The following is a 25,868-nucleotide window of genomic DNA, read 5'->3' as shown; positions in this document are numbered from 1 at the left end:
TAGATCGATAGCTAGATAAATAGATGGCTGGGTAAGTCGGTAGATAGATAATTGGGTGGGTGAAGCGCAATACCTTTAAAAGATAGGTGGGTGGACACAGCATAATCATTGCGGTCATTACCATCCTCCATATACATCTCCTGCTACCTGATGTTTCCTCATATATACCCAGCCTTCTCGGGGAGAGATCCCTGTGGGAGGTAAGTATCTTCTCACAGACCAAGTTCCTAACTTGGATGTGTCTGCAGACTTGGAGCTACCCTAAAAAAATCCTTGGTGCTTGTTTATTATCTTTGGAGGTTCTAGCAGTAAAGACAAAGCTTCTCAAATGGGGATGGCCAGCCTCTTCAGCAAATTGCGCAGCTTTGTGAGGAATATGATTTGGGTAATATCAGGAGATGTGGACAGGAGCTTTATTAATGACATCAGCCAATGATAGCTATTGGGTATATTTGTATATTTCGCTTCATATGAATGTATATGTCATTCTTCCACATTCATGAAGTATTTCGATAAATTTGTCAATATAATGCCGCATAGCCTCCTAATGCCCAGAGGGACGGGCAGTCCATCAGCCACGGGTCCCCAGAGGTTTCCCCCACAGGGGGTTTTCCCTCTCCTGAGTGCTGAAGGATGATTCTTTGTGAGTCACGAGGCTACCACCAGCTTGGCCCTCCTATAGGGTACACAGATGTTAAATCAAAAGATAGATAGGTGGGTATATACATAGATGGTAAATCATTAGATAGATATGTGGGTAGGTACATAGATGGCAAATCATTAGCATAACCCAGCACAATACATATAGATAGATATTTATATAGACAGTTAAATAGATACATACAGTAGGTAGGTAATGGATCAATAATTGACCGATCCTGGAGACATAATGAATAGTTGGCAAATCATTCTTTTAATGGCCAAATCATAGCTCGATTATTTAAAAAGAAGATGCATGCATAGTGCATGTTTCTAAAGCCCTCATACACAGTTGATGAGAAATAAAAATATACCGCTCCAAGGGCACTTTTGAGCGATATTTTTTTTTCACTGGCCATATAGCTGATGACCCGCGTGTTTAGCAGGTCACTAGGAAATCAGTGAACGATGTCATAACCGATTTCTAGAGTATCCAGTGGAATTGTCGATATAGTTAACTATATCGCAAGTGTCCCTGGTCTCCAGTGTGTATGGGGCTTAATTGTCAGTGTATACCAAGAACATATTATCATACCTCTTTCCTTTTTTTTTAGGTGAGTGGTCTACATGAAACCGATGAAGAAGTCCTAATATGCGACTACTGCAGGGTGACCGGGACCTGGACTGCAGAATCGTCCTCAAGTCAACGATCAAAGATGGTGCACAGCAACAAGAGACCCAAGCCAGGTAATTAATGAACATCATTAATTACTGATAATATGTTTTTTGGTATCCATTTGGGGTTTGTAGACAGGTGGTAAATCATTTGATAGACAAATAGGTGGGTGGGTATACAGATGTTAAATCAAAAGATAGATAGATAGATAGATAGATAGATAGATAGATAGATAGATGGGTGGGTAGATAGATGGTACATTTTAAGAGAGTTAGAGGGGTGGGTAGGTAGGTAGATAGATGGTAAATCATTAGATAGATCGATAGCTAGATAAATAGATGGCTGGGTAAGTCGGTAGATAGATAATTGGGTGGGTGAAGCGCAATACCTTTAAAAGATAGGTGGGTGGACACAGCATAATCATTGCGGTCATTACCATCCTCCATATACATCTCCTGCTACCTGATGTTTCCTCATATATACCCAGCCTTCTCGGGGAGAGATCCCTGTGGGAGGTAAGTATCTTCTCACAGACCAAGTTCCTAACTTGGATGTGTCTGCAGACTTGGAGCTACCCTAAAAAAATCCTTGGTGCTTGTTTATTATCTTTGGAGGTTCTAGCAGTAAAGACAAAGCTTCTCAAATGGGGATGGCCAGCCTCTTCAGCAAATTGCGCAGCTTTGTGAGGAATATGATTTGGGTAATATCAGGAGATGTGGACAGGAGCTTTATTAATGACATCAGCCAATGATAGCTATTGGGTATATTTGTATATTTCGCTTCATATGAATGTATATGTCATTCTTCCACATTCATGAAGTATTTCGATAAATTTGTCAATATAATGCCGCATAGCCTCCTAATGCCCAGAGGGACGGGCAGTCCATCAGCCACGGGTCCCCAGAGGTTTCCCTAACAGGGGGTTTTCCCTCTCCTGAGTGCTGAAGGATGATTCTTTGTGAGTCACGAGGCTACCACCAGCTTGGCCCTCCTATAGGGTACACAGATGTTAAATCAAAAGATAGATAGGTGGGTATATACATAGATGGTAAATCATTAGATAGATATGTGGGTAGGTACATAGATGGCAAATCATTAGCATAACCCAGCACAATACATATAGATAGATATTTATATAGACAGTTAAATAGATACATACAGTAGGTAGATAATGGATCAATAATTGACCGATCCTGGAGACATAATGAATAGTTGGCAAATCATTCTTTTAATGGCCAAATCATAGCTCGATTATTTAAAAAGAAGATGCATGCATAGTGCATGTTTCTAAAGCCCTCATACACAGTTGATGAGAAATAAAAATGTACCGCTCCAAGGGCACTTTTCAGCGATATTTTTTTTTTTTTTCCACTGGCCATATAGCTGATGACCCGCGTGTTTAGCAGGTCACTAGGAAATCAGTGAACGATGTCGTAACCGATTTCTAGAGTATCCAGTGGAATTGTCGATATAGTTAACTATATCGCAAGTGTCCCTGGTCCCCAGTGTGTATGGGGCTTAATTGTCAGTGTATACCAAGAACATATTATCATACCTCTTTCCTTTTTTTTTAGGTGAGTGGTCTACATGAAACCGATGAAGAAGTCCTAATATGCGACTACTGCAGGGTGACCGGGACCTGGACTGCAGAATCGTCCTCAAGTCAACGATCAAAGATGGTGCACAGCAACAAGAGACCCAAGCCAGGTAATTAATAAACATCATTAATTACTGATAATATGTTTTTTTGGTATCCATTTGGGGTTTGTAGACAGGTGGTAAATCATTTGATAGACAAATAGGTGGGTGGGTATACAGATGTTAAATCAAAAGATAGATAGATAGATAGATAGATAGATAGATAGATGGATGGGTGGGTAGATAGATGGTACATTTTAAGAGAGTTAGAGGGGTGGGTAGGTAGGTAGATAGATGGTAAATCATTAGATAGATCGATAGCTAGATAAATAGATGGCTGGGTAAGTCGGTAGATAGATAATTGGGTGGGTGAAGCGCAATACCTTTAAAAGATAAGTGGGTGGACACAGCATAATCATTGCGGTCATTACCATCCTCCATATACATCTCCTGCTACCTGATGTTTCCTCATATATACCCAGCCTTCTCGGGGAGAGATCCCTGTGGGAGGTAAGTATCTTCTCACAGACCAAGTTCCTAACTTGGATGTGTCTGCAGACTTGGAGCTACCCTAAAAAAATCCTTGGTGCTTGTTTATTATCTTTGGAGGTTCTAGCAGTAAAGACAAAGCTTCTCAAATGGGGATGGCCAGCCTCTTCAGCAAATTGCGCAGCTTTGTGAGGAATATGATTTGGGTAATATCAGGAGATGTGGACAGGAGCTTTATTAATGACATCAGCCAATGATAGCTATTGGGTATATTTGTATATTTCGCTTCATATGAATGTATATGTCATTCTTCCACATTCATGAAGTATTTAGATAAATTTGTCAATATAATGCCGCATAGCCTCCTAATGCCCAGAGGGACGGGCAGTCCATCAGCCACGGGTCCCCAGAGGTTTCCCCCACAGGGGGTTTTCCCTCTCCTGAGTGCTGAAGGATGATTCTTTGTGAGTCACGAGGCTACCACCAGCTTGGCCCTCCTATAGGGTACACAGATGTTAAATCAAAAGATAGATAGGTGGGTATATACATAGATGGTAAATCATTAGATAGATATGTGGGTAGGTACATAGATGGCAAATCATTAGCATAACCCAGCACAATACATATAGATAGATATTTATATAGACAGTTAAATAGATACATACAGTAGGTAGATAATGGATCAATAATTGACCGATCCTGGAGACATAATGAATAGTTGGCAAATCATTCTTTTAATGGCCAAATCATAGCTCGATTATTTAAAAAGAAGATGCATGCATAGTGCATGTTTCTAAAGCCCTCATACACAGTTGATGAGAAATAAAAATATACCGCTCCAAGGGCACCTTTGAGCGATATTTTTTTTTCACTGGCCATATAGCTGATGACCCGCGTGTTTAGCAGGTCACTAGGAAATCAGTGAACGATGTCGTAACCGATTTCTAGAGTATCCAGTGGAATTGTCGATATAGTTAACTATATCGCAAGTGTCCCTGGTCTCCAGTGTGTATGGGGCTTAATTGTCAGTGTATACCAAGAACATATTATCATACCTCTTTCCTTTTTTTTTAGGTGAGTGGTCTACATGAAACCGATGAAGAAGTCCTAATATGCGACTACTGCAGGGTGACCGGGACCTGGACTGCAGAATCGTCCTCAAGTCAACGATCAAAGATGGTGCACAGCAACAAGAGACCCAAGCCAGGTAATTAATGAACATCATTAATTACTGATAATATGTTTTTTGGTATCCATTTGGGGTTTGTAGACAGGTGGTAAATCATTTGATAGACAAATAGGTGGGTGGGTATACAGATGTTAAATCAAAAGATAGATAGATAGATAGATAGATAGATAGATAGATGGGTGGGTAGATAGATGGTACATTTTAAGAGAGTTAGAGGGGTGGGTAGGTAGGTAGATAGATGGTAAATCATTAGATAGATCGATAGCTAGATAAATAGATGGCTGGGTAAGTCGGTAGATAGATAATTGGGTGGGTGAAGCGCAATACCTTTAAAAGATAGGTGGGTGGACACAGCATAATCATTGCGGTCATTACCATCCTCCATATACATCTCCTGCTACCTGATGTTTCCTCATATATACCCAGCCTTCTCGGGGAGAGATCCCTGTGGGAGGTAAGTATCTTCTCACAGACCAAGTTCCTAACTTGGATGTGTCTGCAGACTTGGAGCTACCCTAAAAAAATCCTTGGTGCTTGTTTATTATCTTTGGAGGTTCTAGCAGTAAAGACAAAGCTTCTCAAATGGGGATGGCCAGCCTCTTCAGCAAATTGCGCAGCTTTGTGAGGAATATGATTTGGGTAATATCAGGAGATGTGGACAGGAGCTTTATTAATGACATCAGCCAATGATAGCTATTAGGGTATATTTGTATATTTCGCTTCATATGAATGTATATGTCATTCTTCCACATTCATGAAGTATTTCGATAAATTTGTCAATATAATGCCGCATAGCCTCCTAATGCCCAGAGGGACGGGCAGTCCATCAGCCACGGGTCCCCAGAGGTTTCCCCCACAGGGGGTTTTCCCTCTCCTGAGTGCTGAAGGATGATTCTTTGTGAGTCACGAGGCTACCACCAGCTTGGCCCTCCTATAGGGTACACAGATGTTAAATCAAAAGATAGATAGGTGGGTATATACATAGATGGTAAATCATTAGATAGATATGTGGGTAGGTACATAGATGGCAAATCATTAGCATAACCCAGCACAATACATATAGATAGATATTTATATAGACAGTTAAATAGATACATACAGTAGGTAGATAATGGATCAATAATTGACCGATCCTGGAGACATAATGAATAGTTGGCAAATCATTCTTTTAATGGCCAAATCATAGCTCGATTATTTAAAAAGAAGATGCATGCATAGTGCATGTTTCTAAAGCCCTCATACACAGTTGATGAGAAATAAAAATATACCGCTCCAAGGGCACTTTTGAGCGATATTTTTTTTTTTTTCACTGGCCATATAGCTGATGACCCGCGTGTTTAGCAGGTCACTAGGAAATCAGTGAACGATGTCGTAACCGATTTCTAGAGTATCCAGTGGAATTGTCGATATAGTTAACTATATCGCAAGTGTCCCTGGTCTCCAGTGTGTATGGGGCTTAATTGTCAGTGTATACCAAGAACATATTATCATACCTCTTTCCTTTTTTTTTAGGTGAGTGGTCTACATGAAACCGATGAAGAAGTCCTAATATGCGACTACTGCAGGGTGACCGGGACCTGGACTGCAGAATCGTCCTCAAGTCAACGATCAAAGATGGTGCACAGCAACAAGAGACCCAAGCCAGGTAATTAATGAACATCATTAATTACTGATAATATGTTTTTTGGTATCCATTTGGGGTTTGTAGACAGGTGGTAAATCATTTGATAGACAAATAGGTGGGTGGGTATACAGATGTTAAATCAAAAGATAGATAGATAGATGGATGGGTGGGTAGATAGATGGTACATTTTAAGAGAGTTAGAGGGGTGGGTCGGTAGATAGATGGTAAATCATTAGATAGATCGATAGCTAGATAAATAGATGGCTGGGTAAGTCGGTAGATAGATAATTGGGTGGGTGAAGCGCAATACCTTTAAAAGATAGGTGGGTGGACACAGCATAATCATTGCGGTCATTACCATCCTCCATATACATCTCCTGCTACCTGATGTTTCCTCATATATACCCAGCCTTCTCGGGGAGAGATCCCTGTGGGAGGTAAGTATCTTCTCACAGACCAAGTTCCTAACTTGGATGTGTCTGCAGACTTGGAGCTACCCTAAAAAGATCCTTGGTGCTTGTTTATTATCTTTGGAGGTTCTAGCAGTAAAGACAAAGCTTCTCAAATGGGGATGGCCAGCCTCTTCAGCAAATTGCGCAGCTTTGTGAGGAATATGATTTGGGTAATATCAGGAGATGTGGACAGGAGCTTTATTAATGACATCAGCCAATGATAGCTATTAGGGTATATTTGTATATTTCGCTTCATATGAATGTATATGTCATTCTTCCACATTCATGAAGTATTTCGATAAATTTGTCAATATAATGCCACATAGCCTCCTAATGCCCAGAGGGACGGGCAGTCCATCAGCCACGGGTCCCCAGAGGTTTCCCCCACAGGGGGTTTTCCCTCTCCTGAGTGCTGAAGGATGATTCTTTGTGAGTCACGAGGCTACCACCAGCTTGGCCCTCCTATAGGGTACACAGATGTTAAATCAAAAGATAGATAGGTGGGTATATACATAGATGGTAAATCATTAGATAGATATGTGGGTAGGTACATAGATGGCAAATCATTAGCATAACCCAGCACAATACATATAGATAGATATTTATATAGACAGTTAAATAGATACATACAGTAGGTAGATAATGGATCAATAATTGACCGATCCTGGAGACATAATGAATAGTTGGCAAATCATTCTTTTAATGGCCAAATCATAGCTCGATTATTTAAAAAGAAGATGCATGCATAGTGCATGTTTCTAAAGCCCTCATACACAGTTGATGAGAAATAAAAATATACCGCTCCAAGGGCACTTTTGAGCGATATATATTTTTTTTTTTTTCACTGGCCATATAGCTGATGACCCGCGTGTTTAGCAGGTCACTAGGAAATCAGTGAACGATGTCGTAACCGATTTCTAGAGTATCCAGTGGAATTGTCGATATAGTTAACTATATCGCAAGTGTCCCTGGTCTCCAGTGTGTATAGGGCTTAATTGTCAGTGTATACCAAGAACATATTATCATACCTCTTTCCTTTTTTTTTAGGTGAGTGGTCTACATGAAACCGATGAAGAAGTCCTAATATGCGACTACTGCAGGGTGACCGGGACCTGGACTGCAGAATCGTCCTCAAGTCAACGATCAAAGATGGTGCACAGCAACAAGAGACCCAAGCCAGGTAATTAATGAACATCATTAATTACTGATAATATGTTTTTTGGTATCCATTTGGGGTTTGTAGACAGGTGGTAAATCATTTGATAGACAAATAGGTGGGTGGGTATACAGATGTTAAATCAAAAGATAGATAGATAGATGGATGGGTGGGTAGATAGATGGTACATTTTAAGAGAGTTAGAGGGGTGGGTAGGTAGATAGATGGTAAATCATTAGATAGATCGATAGCTAGATAAATAGATGGCTGGGTAAGTCGGTAGATAGATAATTGGGTGGGTGAAGCGCAATACCTTTAAAAGATAGGTGGGTGGACACAGCATAATCATTGCGGTCATTACCATCCTCCATATACATCTCCTGCTACCTGATGTTTCCTCATATATACCCAGCCTTCTCGGGGAGAGATCCCTGTGGGAGGTAAGTATCTTCTCACAGACCAAGTTCCTAACTTGGATGTGTCTGCAGACTTGGAGCTACCCTAAAAAAATCCTTGGTGCTTGTTTATTATCTTTGGAGGTTCTAGCAGTAAAGACAAAGCTTCTCAAATGGGGATGGCCAGCCTCTTCAGCAAATTGCGCAGCTTTGTGAGGAATATGATTTGGGTAATATCAGGAGATGTGGACAGGAGCTTTATTAATGACATCAGCCAATGATAGCTATTAGGGTATATTTGTATATTTCGCTTCATATGAATGTATATGTCATTCTTCCACATTCATGAAGTATTTCGATAAATTTGTCAATATAATGCCACATAGCCTCCTAATGCCCAGAGGGACGGGCAGTCCATCAGCCACGGGTCCCCAGAGGTTTCCCCCACAGGGGGTTTTCCCTCTCCTGAGTGCTGAAGGATGATTCTTTGTGAGTCACGAGGCTACCACCAGCTTGGCCCTCCTATAGGGTACACAGATGTTAAATCAAAAGATAGATAGGTGGGTATATACATAGATGGTAAATCATTAGATAGATATGTGGGTAGGTACATAGATGGCAAATCATTAGCATAACCCAGCACAATACATATAGATAGATATTTATATAGACAGTTAAATAGATACATACAGTAGGTAGATAATGGATCAATAATTGACCGATCCTGGAGACATAATGAATAGTTGGCAAATCATTCTTTTAATGGCCAAATCATAGCTCGATTATTTAAAAAGAAGATGCATGCATAGTGCATGTTTCTAAAGCCCTCATACACAGTTGATGAGAAATAAAAATATACCGCTCCAAGGGCACTTTTGAGCGATATTTTTTTTTTTTTCACTGGCCATATAGCTGATGACCCGCGTGTTTAGCAGGTCACTAGGAAATCAGTGAACGATGTCGTAACCGATTTCTAGAGTATCCAGTGGAATTGTCGATATAGTTAACTATATCGCAAGTGTCCCTGGTCTCCAGTGTGTATGGGGCTTAATTGTCAGTGTATACCAAGAACATATTATCATACCTCTTTCCTTTTTTTTTAGGTGAGTGGTCTACATGAAACCGATGAAGAAGTCCTAATATGCGACTACTGCAGGGTGACCGGGACCTGGACTGCAGAATCGTCCTCAAGTCAACGATCAAAGATGGTGCACAGCAACAAGAGACCCAAGCCAGGTAATTAATGAACATCATTAATTACTGATAATATGTTTTTTGGTATCCATTTGGGGTTTGTAGACAGGTGGTTAATCATTTGATAGACAAATAGGTGGGTGGGTATACAGATGTTAAATCAAAAGATAGATAGATAGATGGATGGGTGGGTAGATAGATGGTACATTTTAAGAGAGTTAGAGGGGTGGGTAGGTAGGTAGATAGATGGTAAATCATTAGATAGATCGATAGCTAGATAAATAGATGGCTGGGTAAGTCGGTAGATAGATAATTGGGTGGGTGAAGCGCAATACCTTTAAAAGATAGGTGGGTGGACACAGCATAATCATTGCGGTCATTACCATCCTCCATATACATCTCCTGCTACCTGATGTTTCCTCATATATACCCAGCCTTCTCGGGGAGAGATCCCTGTGGGAGGTAAGTATCTTCTCACAGACCAAGTTCCTAACTTGGATGTGTCTGCAGACTTGGAGCTACCCTAAAAAAATCCTTGGTGCTTGTTTATTATCTTTGGAGGATCTAGCAGTAAAGACAAAGCTTCTCAAATGGGGATGGCCAGCCTCTTCAGCAAATTGCGCAGCTTTGTGAGGAATATGATTTGGGTAATATCAGGAGATGTGGACAGGAGCTTTATTAATGACATCAGCCAATGATAGCTATTAGGGTATATTTGTATATTTCGCTTCATATGAATGTATATGTCATTCTTCCACATTCATGAAGTATTTCGATAAATTTGTCAATATAATGCCGCATAGCCTCCTAATGCCCAGAGGGACGGGCAGTCCATCAGCCACGGGTCCCCAGAGGTTTCCCCCACAGGGGGTTTTCCCTCTCCTGAGTGCTGAAGGATGATTCTTTGTGAGTCACGAGGCTACCACCAGCTTGGCCCTCCTATAGGGTACACAGATGTTAAATCAAAAGATAGATAGGTGGGTATATACATAGATGGTAAATCATTAGATAGATATGTGGGTAGGTACATAGATGGCAAATCATTAGCATAACCCAGCACAATACATATAGATAGATATTTATATAGACAGTTAAATAGATACATACAGTAGGTAGATAATGGATCAATAATTGACCGATCCTGGAGACATAATGAATAGTTGGCAAATCATTCTTTTAATGGCCAAATCATAGCTCGATTATTTAAAAAGAAGATGCATGCATAGTGCATGTTTCTAAAGCCCTCATACACAGTTGATGAGAAATAAAAATATACCGCTCCAAGGGCACTTTTGAGCGATATTTTTTTTTTTTTCACTGGCCATATAGCTGATGACCCGCGTGTTTAGCAGGTCACTAGGAAATCAGTGAACGATGTCGTAACCGATTTCTAGAGTATCCAGTGGAATTGTCGATATAGTTAACTATATCGCAAGTGTCCCTGGTCTCCAGTGTGTATGGGGCTTAATTGTCAGTGTATACCAAGAACATATTATCATACCTCTTTCCTTTTTTTTTAGGTGAGTGGTCTACATGAAACCGATGAAGAAGTCCTAATATGCGACTACTGCAGGGTGACCGGGACCTGGACTGCAGAATCGTCCTCAAGTCAACGATCAAAGATGGTGCACAGCAACAAGAGACCCAAGCCAGGTAATTAATGAACAACATTAATTACTGATAATATGTTTTTTTGGTATCCATTTGGGGTTTGTAGACAGGTGGTAAATCATTTGATAGACAAATAGGTGGGTGGGTATACAGATGTTAAATCAAAAGATAGATAGATAGATAGATAGATAGATAGATAGATAGATAGATAGATGGATGGGTGGGTAGATAGATGGTACATTTTAAGAGAGTTAGAGGGGTGGGTAGGTAGGTAGATAGATGGTAAATCATTAGATAGATCGATAGCTAGATAAATAGATGGCTGGGTAAGTCGGTAGATAGATAATTGGGTGGGTGAAGCGCAATACCTTTAAAAGATAAGTGGGTGGACACAGCATAATCATTGCGGTCATTACCATCCTCCATATACATCTCCTGCTACCTGATGTTTCCTCATATATACCCAGCCTTCTCGGGGAGAGATCCCTGTGGGAGGTAAGTATCTTCTCACAGACCAAGTTCCTAACTTGGATGTGTCTGCAGACTTGGAGCTACCCTAAAAAAATCCTTGGTGCTTGTTTATTATCTTTGGAGGTTCTAGCAGTAAAGACAAAGCTTCTCAAATGGGGATGGCCAGCCTCTTCAGCAAATTGCGCAGCTTTGTGAGGAATATGATTTGGGTAATATCAGGAGATGTGGACAGGAGCTTTATTAATGACATCAGCCAATGATAGCTATTGGGTATATTTGTATATTTCGCTTCATATGAATGTATATGTCATTCTTCCACATTCATGAAGTATTTCGATAAATTTGTCAATATAATGCCGCATAGCCTCCTAATGCCCAGAGGGACGGGCAGTCCATCAGCCACGGGTCCCCAGAGGTTTCCCCCACAGGGGGTTTTCCCTCTCCTGAGTGCTGAAGGATGATTCTTTGTGAGTCACGAGGCTACCACCAGCTTGGCCCTCCTATAGGGTACACAGATGTTAAATCAAAAGATAGATAGGTGGGTATATACATAGATGGTAAATCATTAGATAGATATGTGGGTAGGTACATAGATGGCAAATCATTAGCATAACCCAGCACAATACATATAGATAGATATTTATATAGACAGTTAAATAGATACATACAGTAGGTAGATAATGGATCAATAATTGACCGATCCTGGAGACATAATGAATAGTTGGCAAATCATTCTTTTAATGGCCAAATCATAGCTCGATTATTTAAAAAGAAGATGCATGCATAGTGCATGTTTCGTAAGCCCTCATACACAGTTGATGAGAAATAAAAATATACCGCTCCAAGGGCACTTTTGAGCGATATTTTTTTTTCACTGGCCATATAGCTGATGACCCGCGTGTTTAGCAGGTCACTAGGAAATCAGTGAACGATGTCGTAACCGATTTCTAGAGTATCCAGTGGAATTGTCGATATAGTTAACTATATCGCAAGTGTCCCTGGTCTCCAGTGTGTATGGGGCTTAATTGTCAGTGTATACCAAGAACATATTATCATACCTCTTTCCTTTTTTTTTAGGTGAGTGGTCTACATGAAACCGATGAAGAAGTCCTAATATGCGACTACTGCAGGGTGACCGGGACCTGGACTGCAGAATCGTCCTCAAGTCAACGATCAAAGATGGTGCACAGCAACAAGAGACCCAAGCCAGGTAATTAATGAACATCATTAATTACTGATAATATGTTTTTTGGTATCCATTTGGGGTTTGTAGACAGGTGGTAAATCATTTGATAGACAAATAGGTGGGTGGGTATACAGATGTTAAATCAAAAGATAGATAGATAGATAGATAGATAGATGGGTGGGTAGATAGATGGTACATTTTAAGAGAGTTAGAGGGGTGGGTAGGTAGGTAGATAGATGGTAAATCATTAGATAGATCGATAGCTAGATAAATAGATGGCTGGGTAAGTCGGTAGATAGATAATTGGGTGGGTGAAGCGCAATACCTTTAAAAGATAGGTGGGTGGACACAGCATAATCATTGCGGTCATTACCATCCTCCATATACATCTCCTGCTACCTGATGTTTCCTCATATATACCCAGCCTTCTCGGGGAGAGATCCCTGTGGGAGGTAAGTATCTTCTCACAGACCAAGTTCCTAACTTGGATGTGTCTGCAGACTTGGAGCTACCCTAAAAAAATCCTTGGTGCTTGTTTATTATCTTTGGAGGTTCTAGCAGTAAAGACAAAGCTTCTCAAATGGGGATGGCCAGCCTCTTCAGCAAATTGCGCAGCTTTGTGAGGAATATGATTTGGGTAATATCAGGAGATGTGGACAGGAGCTTTATTAATGACATCAGCCAATGATAGCTATTAGGGTATATTTGTATATTTCGCTTCATATGAATGTATATGTCATTCTTCCACATTCATGAAGTATTTCGATAAATTTGTCAATATAATGCCGCATAGCTTCCTAATGCCCAGAGGGACGGGCAGTCCATCAGCCACGGGTCCCCAGAGGTTTCCCCCACAGGGGGTTTTCCCTCTCCTGAGTGCTGAAGGATGATTCTTTGTGAGTCACGAGGCTACCACCAGCTTGGCCCTCCTATAGGGTACACAGATGTTAAATCAAAAGATAGATAGGTGGGTATATACATAGATGGTAAATCATTAGATAGATATGTGGGTAGGTACATAGATGGCAAATCATTAGCATAACCCAGCACAATACATATAGATAGATATTTATATAGACAGTTAAATAGATACATACAGTAGGTAGATAATGGATCAATAATTGACCGATCCTGGAGACATAATGAATAGTTGGCAAATCATTCTTTTAATGGCCAAATCATAGCTCGATTATTTAAAAAGAAGATGCATGCATAGTGCATGTTTCTAAAGCCCTCATACACAGTTGATGAGAAATAAAAATATACCGCTCCAAGGGCACTTTTGAGCGATATTTTTTTTTTTTTCACTGGCCATATAGCTGATGACCCGCGTGTTTAGCAGGTCACTAGGAAATCAGTGAACGATGTCGTAACCGATTTCTAGAGTATCCAGTGGAATTGTCGATATAGTTAACTATATCGCAAGTGTCCCTGGTCTCCAGTGTGTATGGGGCTTAATTGTCAGTGTATACCAAGAACATATTATCATACCTCTTTCCTTTTTTTTTAGGTGAGTGGTCTACATGAAACCGATGAAGAAGTCCTAATATGCGACTACTGCAGGGTGACCGGGACCTGGACTGCAGAATCGTCCTCAAGTCAACGATCAAAGATGGTGCACAGCAACAAGAGACCCAAGCCAGGTAATTAATGAACATCATTAATTACTGATAATATGTTTTTTGGTATCCATTTGGGGTTTGTAGACAGGTGGTAAATCATTTGATAGACAAATAGGTGGGTGGGTATACAGATGTTAAATCAAAAGATAGATAGATAGATGGATGGGTGGGTAGATAGATGGTACATTTTAAGAGAGTTAGAGGGGTGGGTAGGTAGATAGATGGTAAATCATTAGATAGATCGATAGCTAGATAAATAGATGGCTGGGTAAGTCGGTAGATAGATAATTGGGTGGGTGAAGCGCAATACCTTTAAAAGATAGGTGGGTGGACACAGCATAATCATTGCGGTCATTACCATCCTCCATATACATCTCCTGCTACCTGATGTTTCCTCATATATACCCAGCCTTCTCGGGGAGAGATCCCTGTGGGAGGTAAGTATCTTCTCACAGACCAAGTTCCTAACTTGGATGTGTCTGCAGACTTGGAGCTACCCTAAAAAAATCCTTGGTGCTTGTTTATTATCTTTGGAGGTTCTAGCAGTAAAGACAAAGCTTCTCAAATGGGGATGGCCAGCCTCTTCAGCAAATTGCGCAGCTTTGTGAGGAATATGATTTGGGTAATATCAGGAGATGTGGACAGGAGCTTTATTAATGACATCAGCCAATGATAGCTATTAGGGTATATTTGTATATTTCGCTTCATATGAATGTATATGTCATTCTTCCACATTCATGAAGTATTTCGATAAATTTGTCAATATAATGCCACATAGCCTCCTAATGCCCAGAGGGACGGGCAGTCCATCAGCCACGGGTCCCCAGAGGTTTCCCCCACAGGGGGTTTTCCCTCTCCTGAGTGCTGAAGGATGATTCTTTGTGAGTCACGAGGCTACCACCAGCTTGGCCCTCCTATAGGGTACACAGATGTTAAATCAAAAGATAGATAGGTGGGTATATACATAGATGGTAAATCATTAGATAGATATGTGGGTAGGTACATAGATGGCAAATCATTAGCATAACCCAGCACAATACATATAGATAGATATTTATATAGACAGTTAAATAGATACATACAGTAGGTAGATAATGGATCAATAATTGACCGATCCTGGAGACATAATGAATAGTTGGCAAATCATTCTTTTAATGGCCAAATCATAGCTCGATTATTTAAAAAGAAGATGCATGCATAGTGCATGTTTCTAAAGCCCTCATACACAGTTGATGAGAAATAAAAATATACCGCTCCAAGGGCACTTTTGAGCGATATTTTTTTTTTTTTCACTGGCCATATAGCTGATGACCCGCGTGTTTAGCAGGTCACTAGGAAATCAGTGAACGATGTCGTAACCGATTTCTAGAGTATCCAGTGGAATTGTCGATATAGTTAACTATATCGCAAGTGTCCCTGGTCTCCAGTGTGTATGGGGCTTAATTGTCAGTGTATACCAAGAACATATTATCATACCTCTTTCCTTTTTTTTTAGGTGAGTGGTCTACATGAAACCGATGAAGAAGTCCTAATATGCGACTACTGCAGGGTGACCGGGACCTGGACTGCAGAATCGTCCTCAAGTCAACGATCAAAGATGGTGCACAGCAACAAGAGACCCAAGCCAGGTAATTAATGAACATCATTAATTACTGATAATATGTTTTTTGGTATCCATTTGGGGTTTGTAGACAGGTGGTAAATCATTTGATAGACAAATAGGTGGGTGGGTATACAGATGTTAAATCAAAAGATAGATAGATAGATGGATGGGTGGGTAGATAGATGGTACATTTTAAGAGAGTTAGAGGGGTGGGTAGGTAGGTAGATAGATGGTAAATCATTAGATAGATCGATAGCTAGATAAATAGATGGCTGGGTAAGTCGGTAGATAGATAATTGGGTGGGTGAAGCGCAATACCTTTAAAAGATAGGTGGGTGGACACAGCATAATCATTGCGGTCATTACCATCCTCCATATACATCTCCTGCTACCTGATGTTTCCTCATATATACCCAGCCTTCTCGGGGAGAGATCCCTGTGGGAGGTAAGTATCTTCTCACAGACCAAGTTCCTAACTTGGATGTGTCTGCAGACTTGGAGCTACCCTAAAAAAATCCTTGGTGCTTGTTTATTATCTTTGGAGGATCTAGCAGTAAAGACAAAGCTTCTCAAATGGGGATGGCCAGCCTCTTCAGCAAATTGCGCAGCTTTGTGAGGAATATGATTTGGGTAATATCAGGAGATGTGGACAGGAGCTTTATTAATGACATCAGCCAATGATAGCTATTAGGGTATATTTGTATATTTCGCTTCATATGAATGTATATGTCATTCTTCCACATTCATGAAGTATTTCGATAAATTTGTCAATATAATGCCGCATAGCCTCCTAATGCCCAGAGGGACGGGCAGTCCATCAGCCACGGGTCCCCAGAGGTTTCCCCCACAGGGGGTTTTCCCTCTCCTGAGTGCTGAAGGATGATTCTTTGTGAGTCACGAGGCTACCACCAGCTTGGCCCTCCTATAGGGTACACAGATGTTAAATCAAAAGATAGATAGGTGGGTATATACATAGATGGTAAATCATTAGATAGATATGTGGGTAGGTACATAGATGGCAAATCATTAGCATAACCCAGCACAATACATATAGATAGATATTTATATAGACAGTTAAATAGATACATACAGTAGGTAGATAATGGATCAATAATTGACCGATCCTGGAGACATAATGAATAGTTGGCAAATCATTCTTTTAATGGCCAAATCATAGCTCGATTATTTAAAAAGAAGATGCATGCATAGTGCATGTTTCTAAAGCCCTCATACACAGTTGATGAGAAATAAAAATATACCGCTCCAAGGGCACTTTTGAGCGATATTTTTTTTTTTTTCACTGGCCATATAGCTGATGACCCGCGTGTTTAGCAGGTCACTAGGAAATCAGTGAACGATGTCGTAACCGATTTCTAGAGTATCCAGTGGAATTGTCGATATAGTTAACTATATCGCAAGTGTCCCTGGTCTCCAGTGTGTATGGGGCTTAATTGTCAGTGTATACCAAGAACATATTATCATACCTCTTTCCTTTTTTTTTAGGTGAGTGGTCTACATGAAACCGATGAAGAAGTCCTAATATGCGACTACTGCAGGGTGACCGGGACCTGGACTGCAGAATCGTCCTCAAGTCAACGATCAAAGATGGTGCACAGCAACAAGAGACCCAAGCCAGGTAATTAATGAACATCATTAATTACTGATAATATGTTTTTTGGTATCCATTTGGGGTTTGTAGACAGGTGGTAAATCATTTGATAGACAAATAGGTGGGTGGGTATACAGATGTTAAATCAAAAGATAGATAGATAGATGGATGGGTGGGTAGATAGATGGTACATTTTAAGAGAGTTAGAGGGGTGGGTAGGTAGGTAGATAGATGGTAAATCATTAGATAGATCGATAGCTAGATAAATAGATGGCTGGGTAAGTCGGTAGATAGATAATTGGGTGGGTGAAGCGCAATACCTTTAAAAGATAGGTGGGTGGACACAGCATAATCATTGCGGTCATTACCATCCTCCATATACATCTCCTGCTACCTGATGTTTCCTCATATATACCCAGCCTTCTCGGGGAGAGATCCCTGTGGGAGGTAAGTATCTTCTCACAGACCAAGTTCCTAACTTGGATGTGTCTGCAGACTTGGAGCTACCCTAAAAAAATCCTTGGTGCTTGTTTATTATCTTTGGAGGATCTAGCAGTAAAGACAAAGCTTCTCAAATGGGGATGGCCAGCCTCTTCAGCAAATTGCGCAGCTTTGTGAGGAATATGATTTGGGTAATATCAGGAGATGTGGACAGGAGCTTTATTAATGACATCAGCCAATGATAGCTATTAGGGTATATTTGTATATTTCGCTTCATATGAATGTATATGTCATTCTTCCACATTCATGAAGTATTTCGATAAATTTGTCAATATAATGCCGCATAGCCTCCTAATGCCCAGAGGGACGGGCAGTCCATCAGCCACGGGTCCCCAGAGGTTTCCCCCACAGGGGGTTTTCCCTCTCCTGAGTGCTGAAGGATGATTCTTTGTGAGTCACGAGGCTACCACCAGCTTGGCCCTCCTATAGGGTACACAGATGTTAAATCAAAAGATAGATAGGTGGGTATATACATAGATGGTAAATCATTAGATAGATATGTGGGTAGGTACATAGATGGCAAATCATTAGCATAACCCAGCACAATACATATAGATAGATATTTATATAGACAGTTAAATAGATACATACAGTAGGTAGATAATGGATCAATAATTGACCGATCCTGGAGACATAATGAATAGTTGGCAAATCATTCTTTTAATGGCCAAATCATAGCTCGATTATTTAAAAAGAAGATGCATGCATAGTGCATGTTTCTAAAGCCCTCATACACAGTTGATGAGAAATAAAAATATACCGCTCCAAGGGCACTTTTGAGCGATATTTTTTTTTTTTCACTGGCCATATAGCTGATGACCCGCGTGTTTAGCAGGTCACTAGGAAATCAGTGAACGATGTCGTAACCGATTTCTAGAGTATCCAGTGGAATTGTCGATATAGTTAACTATATCGCAAGTGTCCCTGGTCTCCAGTGTGTATGGGGCTTAATTGTCAGTGTATACCAAGAACATATTATCATACCTCTTTCCTTTTTTTTTAGGTGAGTGGTCTACATGAAACCGATGAAGAAGTCCTAATATGCGACTACTGCAGGGTGACCGGGACCTGGACTGCAGAATCGTCCTCAAGTCAACGATCAAAGATGGTGCACAGCAACAAGAGACCCAAGCCAGGTAATTAATGAACATCATTAATTACTGATAATATGTTTTTTGGTATCCATTTGGGGTTTGTAGACAGGTGGTAAATCATTTGATAGACAAATAGGTGGGTGGGTATACAGATGTTAAATCAAAAGATAGATAGATAGATGGATGGGTGGGTAGATAGATGGTACATTTTAAGAGAGTTAGAGGGGTGGGTAGGTAGGTAGATAGATGGTAAATCATTAGATAGATCGATAGCTAGATAAATAGATGGCTGGGTAAGTCGGTAGATAGATAATTGGGTGGGTGAAGCGCAATACCTTTAAAAGATAGGTGGGTGGACACAGCATAATCATTGCGGTCATTACCATCCTCCATATACATCTCCTGCTACCTGATGTTTCCTCATATATACCCAGCCTTCTCGGGGAGAGATCCCTGTGGGAGGTAAGTATCTTCTCACAGACCAAGTTCCTAACTTGGATGTGTCTGCAGACTTGGAGCTACCCTAAAAAAATCCTTGGTGCTTGTTTATTATCTTTGGAGGATCTAGCAGTAAAGACAAAGCTTCTCAAATGGGGATGGCCAGCCTCTTCAGCAAATTGCGCAGCTTTGTGAGGAATATGATTTGGGTAATATCAGGAGATGTGGACAGGAGCTTTATTAATGACATCAGCCAATGATAGCTATTAGGGTATATTTGTATATTTCGCTTCATATGAATGTATATGTCATTCTTCCACATTCATGAAGTATTTCGATAAATTTGTCAATATAATGCCGCATAGCCTCCTAATGCCCAGAGGGACGGGCAGTCCTTCAGCCACGGGTCCCCAGAGGTTTCCCCCACAGGGGGTTTTCCCTCTCCTGAGTGCTGAAGGATGATTCTTTGTGAGTCACGAGGCTACCACCAGCTTGGCCCTCCTATAGGGTACACAGATGTTAAATCAAAAGATAGATAGGTGGGTATATACATAGATGGTAAATCATTAGATAGATATGTGGGTAGGTACATAGATGGCAAATCATTAGCATAACCCAGCACAATACATATAGATAGATATTTATATAGACAGTTAAATAGATACATACAGTAGGTAGATAATGGATCAATAATTGACCGATCCTGGAGACATAATGAATAGTTGGCAAATCATTCTTTTAATGGCCAAATCATAGCTCGATTATTTAAAAAGAAGATGCATGCATAGTGCATGTTTCTAAAGCCCTCATACACAGTTGATGAGAAATAAAAATATACCGCTCCAAGGGCACTTTTGAGCGATATTTTTTTTTCACTGGCCATATAGCTGATGACCCGCGTGTTTAGCAGGTCACTAGGAAATCAGTGAACGATGTCGTAACCGATTTCTAGAGTATCCAGTGGAATTGTCGATATAGTTAACTATATCGCAAGTGTCCCTGGTCTCCAGTGTGTATGGGGCTTAATTGTCAGTGTATACCAAGAACATATTATCATACCTCTTTCCTTTTTTTTTAGGTGAGTGGTCTACATGAAACCGATGAAGAAGTCCTAATATGCGACTACTGCAGGGTGACCGGGACCTGGACTGCAGAATCGTCCTCAAGTCAACGATCAAAGATGGTGCACAGCAACAAGAGACCCAAGCCAGGTAATTAATGAACATCATTAATTACTGATAATATGTTTTTTGGTATCCATTTGGGGTTTGTAGACAGGTGGTAAATCATTTGATAGACAAATAGGTGGGTGGGTATACAGATGTTAAATCAAAAGATAGATAGATAGATAGATAGATGGGTGGGTAGATAGATGGTACATTTTAAGAGAGTTAGAGGGGTGGGTAGGTAGGTAGATAGATGGTAAATCATTAGATAGATCGATAGCTAGATAAATAGATGGCTGGGTAAGTCGGTAGATAGATAATTGGGTGGGTGAAGCGCAATACCTTTAAAAGATAGGTGGGTGGACACAGCATAATCATTGCGGTCATTACCATCCTCCATATACATCTCCTGCTACCTGATGTTTCCTCATATATACCCAGCCTTCTCGGGGAGAGATCCCTGTGGGAGGTAAGTATCTTCTCACAGACCAAGTTCCTAACTTGGATGTGTCTGCAGACTTGGAGCTACCCTAAAAAAATCCTTGGTGCTTGTTTATTATCTTTGGAGGTTCTAGCAGTAAAGACAAAGCTTCTCAAATGGGGATGGCCAGCCTCTTCAGCAAATTGCGCAGCTTTGTGAGGAATATGATTTGGGTAATATCAGGAGATGTGGACAGGAGCTTTATTAATGACATCAGCCAATGATAGCTATTAGGGTATATTTGTATATTTCGCTTCATATGAATGTATATGTCATTCTTCCACATTCATGAAGTATTTCGATAAATTTGTCAATATAATGCCGCATAGCCTCCTAATGCCCAGAGGGACGGGCAGTCCATCAGCCACGGGTCCCCAGAGGTTTCCCCCACAGGGGGTTTTCCCTCTCCTGAGTGCTGAAGGATGATTCTTTGTGAGTCACGAGGCTACCACCAGCTTGGCCCTCCTATAGGGTACACAGATGTTAAATCAAAAGATAGATAGGTGGGTATATACATAGATGGTAAATCATTAGATAGATATGTGGGTAGGTACATAGATGGCAAATCATTAGCATAACCCAGCACAATACATATAGATAGATATTTATATAGACAGTTAAATAGATACATACAGTAGGTAGATAATGGATCAATAATTGACCGATCCTGGAGACATAATGAATAGTTGGCAAATCATTCTTTTAATGGCCAAATCATAGCTCGATTATTTAAAAAGAAGATGCATGCATAGTGCATGTTTCTAAAGCCCTCATACACAGTTGATGAGAAATAAAAATATACCGCTCCAAGGGCACTTTTGAGCGATATTTTTTTTTTTTTCACTGGCCATATAGCTGATGACCCGCGTGTTTAGCAGGTCACTAGGAAATCAGTGAACGATGTCGTAACCGATTTCTAGAGTATCCAGTGGAATTGTCGATATAGTTAACTATATCGCAAGTGTCCCTGGTCTCCAGTGTGTATGGGGCTTAATTGTCAGTGTATACCAAGAACATATTATCATACCTCTTTCCTTTTTTTTTAGGTGAGTGGTCTACATGAAACCGATGAAGAAGTCCTAATATGCGACTACTGCAGGGTGACCGGGACCTGGACTGCAGAATCGTCCTCAAGTCAACGATCAAAGATGGTGCACAGCAACAAGAGACCCAAGCCAGGTAATTAATGAACATCATTAATTACTGATAATATGTTTTTTGGTATCCATTTGGGGTTTGTAGACAGGTGGTAAATCATTTGATAGACAAATAGGTGGGTGGGTATACAGATGTTAAATCAAAAGATAGATAGATAGATGGATGGGTGGGTAGATAGATGGTACATTTTAAGAGAGTTAGAGGGGTGGGTAGGTAGATAGATGGTAAATCATTAGATAGATCGATAGCTAGATAAATAGATGGCTGGGTAAGTCGGTAGATAGATAATTGGGTGGGTGAAGCGCAATACCTTTAAAAGATAGGTGGGTGGACACAGCATAATCATTGCGGTCATTACCATCCTCCATATACATCTCCTGCTACCTGATGTTTCCTCATATATACCCAGCCTTCTCGGGGAGAGATCCCTGTGGGAGGTAAGTATCTTCTCACAGACCAAGTTCCTAACTTGGATGTGTCTGCAGACTTGGAGCTACCCTAAAAAAATCCTTGGTGCTTGTTTATTATCTTTGGAGGTTCTAGCAGTAAAGACAAAGCTTCTCAAATGGGGATGGCCAGCCTCTTCAGCAAATTGCGCAGCTTTGTGAGGAATATGATTTGGGTAATATCAGGAGATGTGGACAGGAGCTTTATTAATGACATCAGCCAATGATAGCTATTAGGGTATATTTGTATATTTCGCTTCATATGAATGTATATGTCATTCTTCCACATTCATGAAGTATTTCGATAAATTTGTCAATATAATGCCACATAGCCTCCTAATGCCCAGAGGGACGGGCAGTCCATCAGCCACGGGTCCCCAGAGGTTTCCCCCACAGGGGGTTTTCCCTCTCCTGAGTGCTGAAGGATGATTCTTTGTGAGTCACGAGGCTACCACCAGCTTGGCCCTCCTATAGGGTACACAGATGTTAAATCAAAAGATAGATAGGTGGGTATATACATAGATGGTAAATCATTAGATAGATATGTGGGTAGGTACATAGATGGCAAATCATTAGCATAACCCAGCACAATACATATAGATAGATATTTATATAGACAGTTAAATAGATACATACAGTAGGTAGATAATGGATCAATAATTGACCGATCCTGGAGACATAATGAATAGTTGGCAAATCATTCTTTTAATGGCCAAATCATAGCTCGATTATTTAAAAAGAAGATGCATGCATAGTGCATGTTTCTAAAGCCCTCATACACAGTTGATGAGAAATAAAAATATACCGCTCCAAGGGCACTTTTGAGCGATATTTTTTTTTTTTTCACTGGCCATATAGCTGATGACCCGCGTGTTTAGCAGGTCACTAGGAAATCAGTGAACGATGTCGTAACCGATTTCTAGAGTATCCAGTGGAATTGTCGATATAGTTAACTATATCGCAAGTGTCCCTGGTCTCCAGTGTGTATGGGGCTTAATTGTCAGTGTATACCAAGAACATATTATCATACCTCTTTCCTTTTTTTTTAGGTGAGTGGTCTACATGAAACCGATGAAGAAGTCCTAATATGCGACTACTGCAGGGTGACCGGGACCTGGACTGCAGAATCGTCCTCAAGTCAACGATCAAAGATGGTGCACAGCAACAAGAGACCCAAGCCAGGTAATTAATGAACATCATTAATTACTGATAATATGTTTTTTGGTATCCATTTGGGGTTTGTAGACAGGTGGTAAATCATTTGATAGACAAATAGGTGGGTGGGTATACAGATGTTAAATCAAAAGATAGATAGATAGATGGATGGGTGGGTAGATAGATGGTACATTTTAAGAGAGTTAGAGGGGTGGGTAGGTAGGTAGATAGATGGTAAATCATTAGATAGATCGATAGCTAGATAAATAGATGGCTGGGTAAGTCGGTAGATAGATAATTGGGTGGGTGAAGCGCAATACCTTTAAAAGATAGGTGGGTGGACACAGCATAATCATTGCGGTCATTACCATCCTCCATATACATCTCCTGCTACCTGATGTTTCCTCATATATACCCAGCCTTCTCGGGGAGAGATCCCTGTGGGAGGTAAGTATCTTCTCACAGACCAAGTTCCTAACTTGGATGTGTCTGCAGACTTGGAGCTACCCTAAAAAAATCCTTGGTGCTTGTTTATTATCTTTGGAGGATCTAGCAGTAAAGACAAAGCTTCTCAAATGGGGATGGCCAGCCTCTTCAGCAAATTGCGCAGCTTTGTGAGGAATATGATTTGGGTAATATCAGGAGATGTGGACAGGAGCTTTATTAATGACATCAGCCAATGATAGCTATTAGGGTATATTTGTATATTTCGCTTCATATGAATGTATATGTCATTCTTCCACATTCATGAAGTATTTCGATAAATTTGTCAATATAATGCCGCATAGCCTCCTAATGCCCAGAGGGACGGGCAGTCCATCAGCCACGGGTCCCCAGAGGTTTCCCCCACAGGGGGTTTTCCCTCTCCTGAGTGCTGAAGGATGATTCTTTGTGAGTCACGAGGCTACCACCAGCTTGGCCCTCCTATAGGGTACACAGATGTTAAATCAAAAGATAGATAGGTGGGTATATACATAGATGGTAAATCATTAGATAGATATGTGGGTAGGTACATAGATGGCAAATCATTAGCATAACCCAGCACAATACATATAGATAGATATTTATATAGACAGTTAAATAGATACATACAGTAGGTAGATAATGGATCAATAATTGACCGATCCTGGAGACATAATGAATAGTTGGCAAATCATTCTTTTAATGGCCAAATCATAGCTCGATTATTTAAAAAGAAGATGCATGCATAGTGCATGTTTCTAAAGCCCTCATACACAGTTGATGAGAAATAAAAATATACCGCTCCAAGGGCACTTTTGAGCGATATTTTTTTTTTTTTCACTGGCCATATAGCTGATGACCCGCGTGTTTAGCAGGTCACTAGGAAATCAGTGAACGATGTCGTAACCGATTTCTAGAGTATCCAGTGGAATTGTCGATATAGTTAACTATATCGCAAGTGTCCCTGGTCTCCAGTGTGTATGGGGCTTAATTGTCAGTGTATACCAAGAACATATTATCATACCTCTTTCCTTTTTTTTTAGGTGAGTGGTCTACATGAAACCGATGAAGAAGTCCTAATATGCGACTACTGCAGGGTGACCGGGACCTGGACTGCAGAATCGTCCTCAAGTCAACGATCAAAGATGGTGCACAGCAACAAGAGACCCAAGCCAGGTAATTAATGAACATCATTAATTACTGATAATATGTTTTTTGGTATCCATTTGGGGTTTGTAGACAGGTGGTAAATCATTTGATAGACAAATAGGTGGGTGGGTATACAGATGTTAAATCAAAAGATAGATAGATAGATGGATGGGTGGGTAGATAGATGGTACATTTTAAGAGAGTTAGAGGGGTGGGTAGGTAGGTAGATAGATGGTAAATCATTAGATAGATCGATAGCTAGAT

The sequence above is a fragment of the Crinia signifera genome, chromosome 6 (assembly GCF_055691185.1).
Source record: "Crinia signifera chromosome 6, ASM5569118v1, whole genome shotgun sequence".
NCBI classification, from domain to species: Eukaryota; Metazoa; Chordata; class Amphibia; order Anura; family Myobatrachidae; genus Crinia; species Crinia signifera.
This window is presented reverse-complemented; position numbering follows the sequence as displayed.